The sequence below is a fragment of the Hibiscus syriacus genome, unplaced genomic scaffold (genome assembly GCF_006381635.1).
Source record: "Hibiscus syriacus cultivar Baekdansim isolate YM2019G1 unplaced genomic scaffold, ASM638163v2 tig00111273_pilon, whole genome shotgun sequence".
In the NCBI taxonomy this organism is placed as follows: domain Eukaryota; kingdom Viridiplantae; phylum Streptophyta; class Magnoliopsida; order Malvales; family Malvaceae; genus Hibiscus; species Hibiscus syriacus.
Window position 1 is genome coordinate 2,752,203 of NW_024063040.1, and position 10,834 is coordinate 2,763,036.

Genomic DNA, 10,834 nt, shown 5'->3' on the forward strand with positions numbered 1-10,834 from the left:
CCTATAGATCAATATTATCCAGCTTATTTCACTTATCATATAATAATAATTATATTTACTATGATCACATAGTTTATATCTCATATAATTCATAACCTTTCTTATGTAATTACTTATACTTTATCATCTAACACAAAAAGAACAGATCAATCCATATAATCAAGCATACATACATGCATATTCAACTCATGCCTTTAATCATGCATTCATGTGTAACACTTCAGGAAATAGACTCATCGCAAGTCTTATTCCCATCGCACATCATATACTATTGAATATGCACTCACCTGGCCTCACTAGTCAATTCAAATCTTATCTTTCCCTTGATCGATCTTACTTGCCAAACGTTCCGGAATTTCTTTATGCGTAGAATCTACATAAATGTACATTTCGAGGTAATCATTAGATACCTACACCTTGTAATTGAATACTAGCAACTTAAACGAACTTATTAAACCAATATGCACATTTTCCTTTAGGGGGAATCGGTTCCCTACTATGGGGGTATCGATTCCCTAATGACATTCTGGAAATGTTGTTCGTTTGAAGGGGTATCGGTTCCCCTTGAATGGGTACCGATTCCCTTGCCCAGAAATCATATTTTCAACCCGAAAATTACTTCATTTCCACTCAAACACTTCATATATCATCCCCTTTTTATTCTTAACTCTAGTATACATACTTAAACCAATCTATATTCATTTATTTCATCTTAAACCTCAAAATCCTATCTTCCATATGAGATTCAAAAATCATACCAAATTTTCAATGTGTTCTAATTCCAATTCTAACACTTCATACTTCTTAATTAGATTTATGACAAGTCAAATTCATCCATAAAACTTCAACAACCATACCATATCAAAATTTCATCTTAAAACTCATATTGCAAATTCCTTCATAATTCCTTTATCTTATTGTTTAAATCCCATATAAGCTTTCCTTAAGCTTATTTAATACCCAAAGAATCAAAACTAAGCTTAAAACTCCAGAATTAACCAACTAAAATTAAACTTACCTTTGCCTTGCTCTCCCACGTATGAAGAAGAATAAAGGAGCAGAGAACTCTGGATACTTCTCCAATTTCCCACGTTTATATTACCTTAAAAAAAATTATAAAAATCTTTCTGGTCAAATGACCATAATACCCTTAATTTCCTTTAATAATTACCAAATAACCTTCAATATATATTCAAATAATCATTGAATTCTTTCCTTCTTCTACTTTAGTCACCAAATTCTGAAACTTTACAATTTGGTCACTAACCGGTATTGCGGATGTTACAAATCTCCCTCATTTTAAGAAAATTCGTCCTCGAATTTTTCACTGAACATCTTAGTAATAACATATCTTCTAATGTTCTTATGTTGCTTCCCTGACTTATTTTTCTTATCATCATCAGAAACTTACTTTTGATCCTTTAGTTTTCCAACTATCTTTTCGTTTATACATTCATCCTCTGTTGTTTATCATATAAACAATAACCAGTAATACCAATCCATTGTTGTCTTTTCTCTCTTTCGATTATGCATTTTTCCTTTGACCTTTCTAAAATTCCATATAATGTCACTCATCATGTTGACAGTAACATCCATCTCTATATCATAAATCCATCTATTTCTTTATAACTCTCTAATTACCTTATAATCATACCAAACTTGTATTTCGTCATCATTTGACCAAAACACAACTTTAAATCTTCTTCAATGTGATTAAACATATACTTTAAGGAGTCAAACAATATTTTCACATCACCTTGCACACTTGTCTTATTTCTATATCAAAATTGTCCTCTGTACTTCCATATTTATCGGATCTGATCCTTTTAAATTAATCCCTTTCATTTCTTTATTCCTTCTTCCTTATACATAAATCATATATTTCCTTTCATGTTCACATACTCTTGTCTTATCACTTATACTCATCTTTATGTACCAATCTTTATTGAATCCTCATTACTGATAACCCATTCTTATACATAACTTCATTCTTTATCATTCTTATACTTGTATTTTCCTTCTTGAAGGTTCCATGCAAATACTTATCTCTGTTTCTACATCATAGCTATCTGCTCAGAATATACAACTATATTCAAATTCACATCATAATCAATTAACTCTACTATATCTTTCCTCAAATCTTATAACTCTAGCACCTTTACTCTGACAGCTAGATAATAACTTTTGTTTAATCTAGGGCACAAGCCCTATTATACCAATCATATACATCCTTTCCAATCTAAATTATCTCAAAATTCGCTTACTCAACTTATCAATTTCACCTCTATTCTCATACATCCTGAAATTTCTTTTATTCAAACTCAACATTCTGACTTCCTGTGTCCTATAATCTGATCATCGATATACACATTCTCAAACTCTTCTTATCAATCCTCAGCTTTACTCAAATATACAAATTCTTACTTCCTTTTCCTTTACTATACCACATTACTATGATCCAAATATGCAACTGTATCCAGATCCATTTCAGATTTGGTTATCATATCCTGACAATATCTTATAATCTTATAATTCCAGTACATTTTTATCATATACTCTAGTTAGCCATGCTAACTCTTTCCATCTTAACTGCAAACCCTTATCATAACCCTACTCTTGTTTATGCGCAATACTATCACTTCATTTCAAACTCATAAGCTCTGACTTTATACATCTTATACACTTGTCACTGATGCACTATCCTTGAGTTCTTCTATACGTACTCATCACGTCCTTAGATCTTTTTAACCATCTTATGGTGACACCTGTTCACCATATTCTATCTTATCCACATAATAACAAAACTACTCTATATCATTTTTCCGATTCCAAACGATGAAAACTTTCTATCATTATTCAGATATGATTTCAGCTTTCTGAAATCAACTTTTGATCTTACTAGGCATTTCCTGAGGTGTCCGCTCTTCATCCTGCCTGGCCAGGGCAGGTGAATAGCTATCACAATCAGGAATATCACCTTTCACTTATTTCGAAATTATCACGATCGGATTTCTACTGTATTAAACTATTCTTATTCTATTAGCAAGACAACATATTCCTTACACTATCAGATCAGAAATTTTTCAATCTATGTTGGCATGTACACCTTTTATGACACTTTGGACTTCGGTTTATGCCGAGAATCGGCTAAACCATAGCTCTGATACCATTAAATGTAACACCCCCAACCCGTATCCAACCCGAATACGAGTCTGAAGTGTCACATTGACTTTTCAAACCTTGACTCTTAAGAAAAATCCCGGGAAATTTAAAACTTTATTTAAAACAAAATACAAACTTTATCAGAGTGCTTGTACTTAATGACTTATACATGCCAACACTTTATACATAACCAAATACATACTTTGTCAAATATTTCTGATCTGATCTTTTGGTAAGGAAAACTGACCTGTCTTGCTCCGCATTACTCTTTACTCTTCTCGAAACCTACGTGTGAAACAATCACACGCTAAGTCGAAGACTTAGTGAGGCATAACAACTTATAATGCACCTTATAACATATACCGATACATGCATGTTCTGTTCTATCATGTTATAGCAATTCCATGCATTTTTCATATCGTATAAAATCATATCAGATTAATTACAGTAAATCCATACATACACATAATTCATCATTAACAGTTTATCATGTAATCACATACTTTTTCAATCAAACTCTATACACACACAACATCATATCATTTCTATAGCATTTATCATACCACTAACATATATTTGTTCATATCTCTGGATTAGCCCATGTACATATGTGAGAACTATCGATATGTGAGTCTATAGAGGTTGTGCACTAATGCTGTCACCACAGCTCGTATAATTGCACCGAAGTGCCGCGTAGAATTGCACCGTAGTGCCATATAATGATGTCCATAAGGACCACATAGAATTCCTTAAGAATCATATACATATGCTAGGGATCAAGTATGTGTATTTCCAGACTTCACACATGTTCCAAAGAATATACATATGTCCCGAAGGACCGCGTAGAATTGCACCGTAGTGCCATATAATAATGTCTATAAGGACCACATAGAATTCCTTAAGAATCATATACATATGCTAGGGATCATATATGTGTCTTTCAAGACTTCACACATGTTCCAAAGAATATACATATGTCCCGAAGGACCGCGTAGACCCTCGACTCTTGGCATGCCAGCTATACCCCTAGCTCTCATGACACATAACATGGACGTTATCATTTATTTCATTTTAAATATTCACATAAACTTGTAATTCACTTTCACATATCACGTATCACATAGCTTCTTTTCATATTATCACATAGTCACATAGTTCACTTACACATAGATCATTTCCATATAATTCACATGTCACATATGTCATGTTTTCATATAATTTCTATCATTTCTCATCCAATCACCTTTATTCATGTAACATACTTATCATATCTTGTTCACATAAGATCATATACTTCATATAATTTATCAAAACACCTAGAACACTTTCACGTAGCTTATAGCCATAGGTCTTATCTCATAACATATACTTGTTTTCACATATATATTCATATCATTTCTTATACCATCACATAATCATTTAACATCCATAACATATTATGTAACATTATAATAGAAATACCTATAAGTCATATCACTTAGAGCACATATATACTTATAGTCACATTGCTTATATCTTAATCTTATGCCTTCTCTTAGACATATATATTCACATGTTCAGGTAATCCACCATTTCATCACATAATTATGTATTCATATAACTCATTTCATTGCATTTCATATCTATCTATATATATATCCTCAAGATTATCCTAATATAAATCATATAGCACTCTTATAATTCATATCATATTCATCTAGGGCAGACTTATAAACATATCTCACTTCTATTATTTCTTTATATATATAATCTAATCTGTTTACTTAATTCAATTTTATATAACTCCTATAATCTTCTCATATAACTTCATAAATTTCTATCATATACCCATGTGTTATAGTTTTATTTAAACATATGAATATTTCCCATCTAGCTTATCTTATATGATCATCTTATCATTTATGTTCAAATCTCCTAGTTAGTGTACTATTCTCACTTCATCCTATAGATCAATATTATCCAGCTTATTTCACTTATCATATAATAATTATATTTTACTATGATCACATAGTTTATATCTCATATAATTCATAACCTTTCTTATGTAATTACTTATACTTTATCATCTAACACATAAAAGAACAGATCAATCCATATAATCAAGCATACATACATGCATATTCAACTCATGCCTTTAATCATGCATTCATGTGTAACACTTCAGGAAATAGACTCATCGCAAGTCTTATTCCTATCGCACATCATATACTATTGAATATGCACTCACCTGGCCTCACTAGTCAATTCAAATCTCTTATCTTTCCCTTGATCGATCTTACTTGCCAAACGTTCCGGAATTTCTTTATGCGTAGAATCTACATAAATGTACATTTCGAGGTAATCATTAGATACCTACACCTTGTAATTGAATACTAGCAACTTAAACGAACTTATTAAACCAATATGCACATTTTCCTTTAGGGGGAATCGGTTCCCTACTATGGGGGTATCGATTCCCTAATGACATTCTGGAAATGTTGTTCGTTTGAAGGGGTATCGGTTCCCCTTGAATGGGTACCGATTCCCTTGCCCAGAAATCATATTTTCAACCCGAAAATTACTTCATTTTCACTCAAACACTTCATATATCATCCCCTTTTTATTCTTAACTCTAGTATACATACTTAAACCAATCTATATTCATTTATTTCATCTTAAACCTCAAAATCCTATCTTCCATATGAGATTCAAAAATCATACCAAATTTTCAATGTGTTCTAATTCCAATTCTAACACTTCATACTTCTTAATTAGATTTATGACAAGTCAAATTCATCCATAAAACTTCAACAACCATACCATATCAAAATTTCATCTTAAAACTCATATTGCAAATTCCTTCATAATTCCTTTATCTTATTGTTTAAATCCCATATAAGCTTTCCTTAAGCTTATTTAATACCCAAAGAATCAAAACTAAGCTTAAAACTCTAGAATTAACCAACTAAAATTAAACTTACCTTTGCCTTGCTCTCCCACGTATGAAGAAGAAGAAAGGAGCAGAGAACTCTGGATACTTCTCCAATTTCCCACGTTTATATTACCTTAAAAAAATTATAAAAATCTTTCTGGTCAAATGACCATAATACCCTTAATTTCCTTTAATAATTACCAAATAACCTTCAATATATATTCAAATAATCATTGAATTCTTTCCTTCTTCTACTTTAGTCACCAAATTCTGAAACTTTACAATTTGGTCACTAACCCGGTATTGCGGATGTTACAAGTTACATGATTTATGTGAAATATTATAATAGGTGATAAAAATCGTGAGCCTATATGAATGTGTATGAATACATGCAACAACAACAACAACAAAACCCAATTCCCATATGCAATGGAGTAAGGGGGAGGTAGGGTAGTAGGCTGCCCCTAACGCCAGGCTGAGAGTAGCTTCCGTGGAAGACCTCCGGCATTCAGAAAATTAAAAATATAGATAAAATGCAATGCATGTATAAATAAATACATAAATACATAGTTGAACAGTATTCATATGCAGTCATTAATATCATTAATATCATATGCAGTCATTTATGTGTATGAATACATGAATAAATGAAAATGAGTATATGTGATACATGTTATATGATATGAAACAAATGTTTACATATACATATGGTTATGATAGAAGAAAGGAAATATATGATTATAAGATCAATGATTACACGTACATGTGATACGTGACAGAAAAGAAGAGATATGTGAATTGTTATAAATGATAATGCCCATGTTATGTGATATGAGAGCTAGGGGTATAGTTGGCATGCCAAGGGTCGAGGGTTTACCTATGTTCTTCGGGACATATGGACTGTTTACCTATGTTCTTCGGGACATATGGACTATTTACCTATGTTCTTCGGGACATATAGACTGCTTACCTATGTTCTTCGGGACATATAGATTGTTTACCTAGGTTCTTCGGAATCTATGGACTGGTCATTCGGGACAATTATACGAGCTCTGGTGACAACATAGTGGTGCACAACCTCAATGTACTCATATACCTTAAGTTCTCAAAAGTATACATGGGCTAATACATGGTCTTTGAAGAGAGTAAATAAATAACTTGATATGATACTATGTGTGCTCTATTGTGAAATGACAAGGATGCTCGATGGTGAGTATAAAAAGGTACAATATATGATTACATGATAAAAAGGAATTAATGATAGTAATATGAGTACTGATAAGTATGTTAATGGTATATGTATGCATTTTATTATATGTTTTATATGCCTTACTAAGTCAACGACTTAGCGTGTGATTATTTCATGCGTAGGTTTTGAGAAGAGGAAGAATGATAAAAGTTATGCAAGACATGTCAGTTCCTCCTTTCCAAAGATTAGATCAGAAAAGAAATGTATAGTATGTATGTTGTAATAAGGAAAGTAGTTGGCATGTAAATAAAGGATTAAATCCGATATATATTCTAATCGGTTTTGAAAAGTCATATGATTGAGTTTTGTAATGTTTTAAATGTGTTTATGTAATCGATAAATTTTATACGGATGAAAGCTTAGATTTTTACGAGTTTATACATATTTTTACGAAAGTACTGTAGCAGTGCATCGATGCATAATTGATATTCGAATTTTTTCACTGTTCACGGTATTGTTCAATACTGTTCATTACTGTTCACGGTACTATTCATTAATGTTCACGGTACTGTTCATACCGTATTTTACTGTTCATAAAAATGTTATTTTTTCAAATTGTTTTTAACGAACATAATTCAATAATATATGATAGTATTTTCTTAATATGAGTTCAAATGTTCAGTTATTTTACAAGAATAAAGGTTTTGAAATGTCAATGTGATATCTCGGACTCGTATCCGGGTCGGATACGGGTTGGGGTGTTACACTTACGACTCGAAAAGGAAATTGATATACTGATCGGAAACAATAATTCAATGAATAAATCAATCTCAGAGCGTGTAATTTCTGATTAATCTCGTTAAGGATTAAATGTAGGAAATATTTGGATAGAAATTACCGAAAAGAATACCAAGATTAAATTACGAAAATGCTCTTGTACTAAAAAAGGACCAAGACTTCCCTTAGTGGTGAAATTAACCTCCAGTGAACAAATGAGCGTAATACTCTGAACTGTAATAGAAATGGAATACTTTCAAGATTAATTTACCCGAAGTAATGCCATTGACGGAATTGAATAAAATTATGATAATACCCTCAGCTCTGAAATGAACTAGTACCTCAATGATTGAGGTTTAAGTAAGTGATTTGGATAAGTCTGGAAACTCTGATGAATTTATATGATGTACCATCCTTATGGGTTATGAACCATAAATCAAGTATATATGTATTTCTTGATATCGTTGAAATGTAGAAATGAAATAAAGACCATTGGAATATCTGTTCGTCTTCTTAAGTTACATTCAGCTATGATTCTGAAGGTGATCAATGGACAAGAATTGTTGGAACTAAAGAGTGAACACCCTGGAAGGGCAACGAATGGACCGGTCGACATGCATTAGTTATGGGAGTTGTTCAGCTTGAGTTATTTCGATACTCTGATATATCGACACAAATCATAAATGCCATGAATATTCGTTCTCCCTTATCAGCTCAAATCACTTTGGACCAGTAACTCAGATGCAAAGGATTCTGAATACCCTTCTTATTACTTAGTGCCTCTGAAAAACATCTGAATACTATATGATACTGATAAATCACATTCTGAATAATTGATGATTTCATCAACTAATGAACTCTTCTGATAGTGATTCTAACTTCCAACATTCTGTTAGTATATTGAAGATATGTGTTTCTCTGCCTAATAAGATTATCTTGTATCTTCGAATCATATCTGGAAACTCTAGTGTGTTCCTTATGTGCAAATGATTGTTTTCTCTAATTTGAAATATAATGATTGAACTGATTTGACTGGCAGGTTCAGTCGCTGAGGTTAATTCCTTTTATAGGTTCTACACCGACTGGTAATTCCTTATTTTACGGACTGAAAATGTTTTCTACGGGATACTCTGGGATCTGGTATGAAGACTCTGGCAGGTTCAGTCGTTGTTGGTAATTCCTTGGATAGGTTCAGCACCGACTGATAATTCCTTATGGACCTAAGGCGACCCTTGGGTAGGCTCTGCGGCCCTGAGATTTTTATTGGGTAAGCCTCTGTGGCCCCGAGAATTGTCTTGGGTAGGTTCTTAGGCCCCAAGGTACTCCTTAGGTTGTGCAATTCTGTGGAACTGCACATGGCGTTCGGTTGGAGGGACTATTATGGTTTTGAAAACATGTTTTAAATGGTTTTGAGGGAACATACTAGACACCCTATCCTGATCTTCTGAACCCAATCATTCGAAATATTTCCCTTTGAACGGAAAACTAAATGTCTGTTACTACCTAAGATATCAATGGGACCTCAACACAGCCTAAAAATCTATAGATGTTTGAACCAATAAGGAAACATATGATTATCGGTTATCTGCATGTCATGTAGCATCATCTGGTAGTTCTGTATTATTCAGCTTTCCAAAGCTCACTCTGTTACTCACCCTTTTCAGGTTAAAAATGATTGAAAAAAATACAACTATCGACATTAGTAAAGGAGTCCTTCCGGCTTTGCTTGCAGAGTATAGTACTTGTGATTAGGGGGCATGTAGATTGTATTTTGTTTTATATCTGAGTCTGAAAACTTGTTTTATTTTTGAATGCTGATAAATCATTTTATGAGTTTACATGTTTTAATAAAAGTTTTAAATTTTCTGACACCTCATATCATCTTTGTATATGTTACAGTATTAGCCTAGATTTCAGTGAGTATGATCTATTTATTTCGGTTGTGATTGACTGACTGTTTTACTTCAGAGCTTTGATCTTGCAACTATGAAACCCGATGAAGTAGATTTCACTGCGACGGTTGAGTTAGAAGCGAAGTTTGATAATTCGGATCATAAGGGCAACATCATGTCATGGGGTTGATTTATGGTTCAACACAGGATTCGCCAGCCGGTTCTGCAAAGAAACACCAACCGTTTAGTCTACATCACCATATACACCCAAAACCCACTCGTCACAGACGATCCTCACCTTTCGTGAAGCAGTATCGGTAGCATCCAGCAAATTTGCTGCAGAAGGATCTGCAGATGTTGGAACGGATGCTTGTCCAGCTTCGAAATTTCTTTGCGTATCAGCATTGCTCGTGCAACACAGCATCGGTGCATTGACATATCCCTCGAAACTACCGGATTCAGCCCCAATGGTCCGCAAATGTTTAGTTTAACATAATGAGTACTCATCCGAGTTTTTTTACTTCTTTTTGTGGAATAATGAAAGATAACAATTCTAGCTAATGCTAGTAATATTGCTTTATTTATTTCCATAAAATGTTTTATTTCGATTTTATCCAAATTTTTAAGGTTCGTACTCGAGTTTGATACCAGAATTATTATAAAGAATATATATATTAGAAATGGAATTTATATTAATAATTAATATATTTATTGTTAAATGTTGTTGTACCCTATCCATCTAATCGGTTATTTTGAACAACACACTTTTCTTAAAGTCAGTTGGTGTGATGGATAGATTAGGTTTTCGTGGCCAACATAGAATGTATCAGAGAAAGGTTGTCATGTCCCCTCTTTTGATACGTCGTGTATACGTATGTAGAGGAAATAAACATTTTTTTTTCT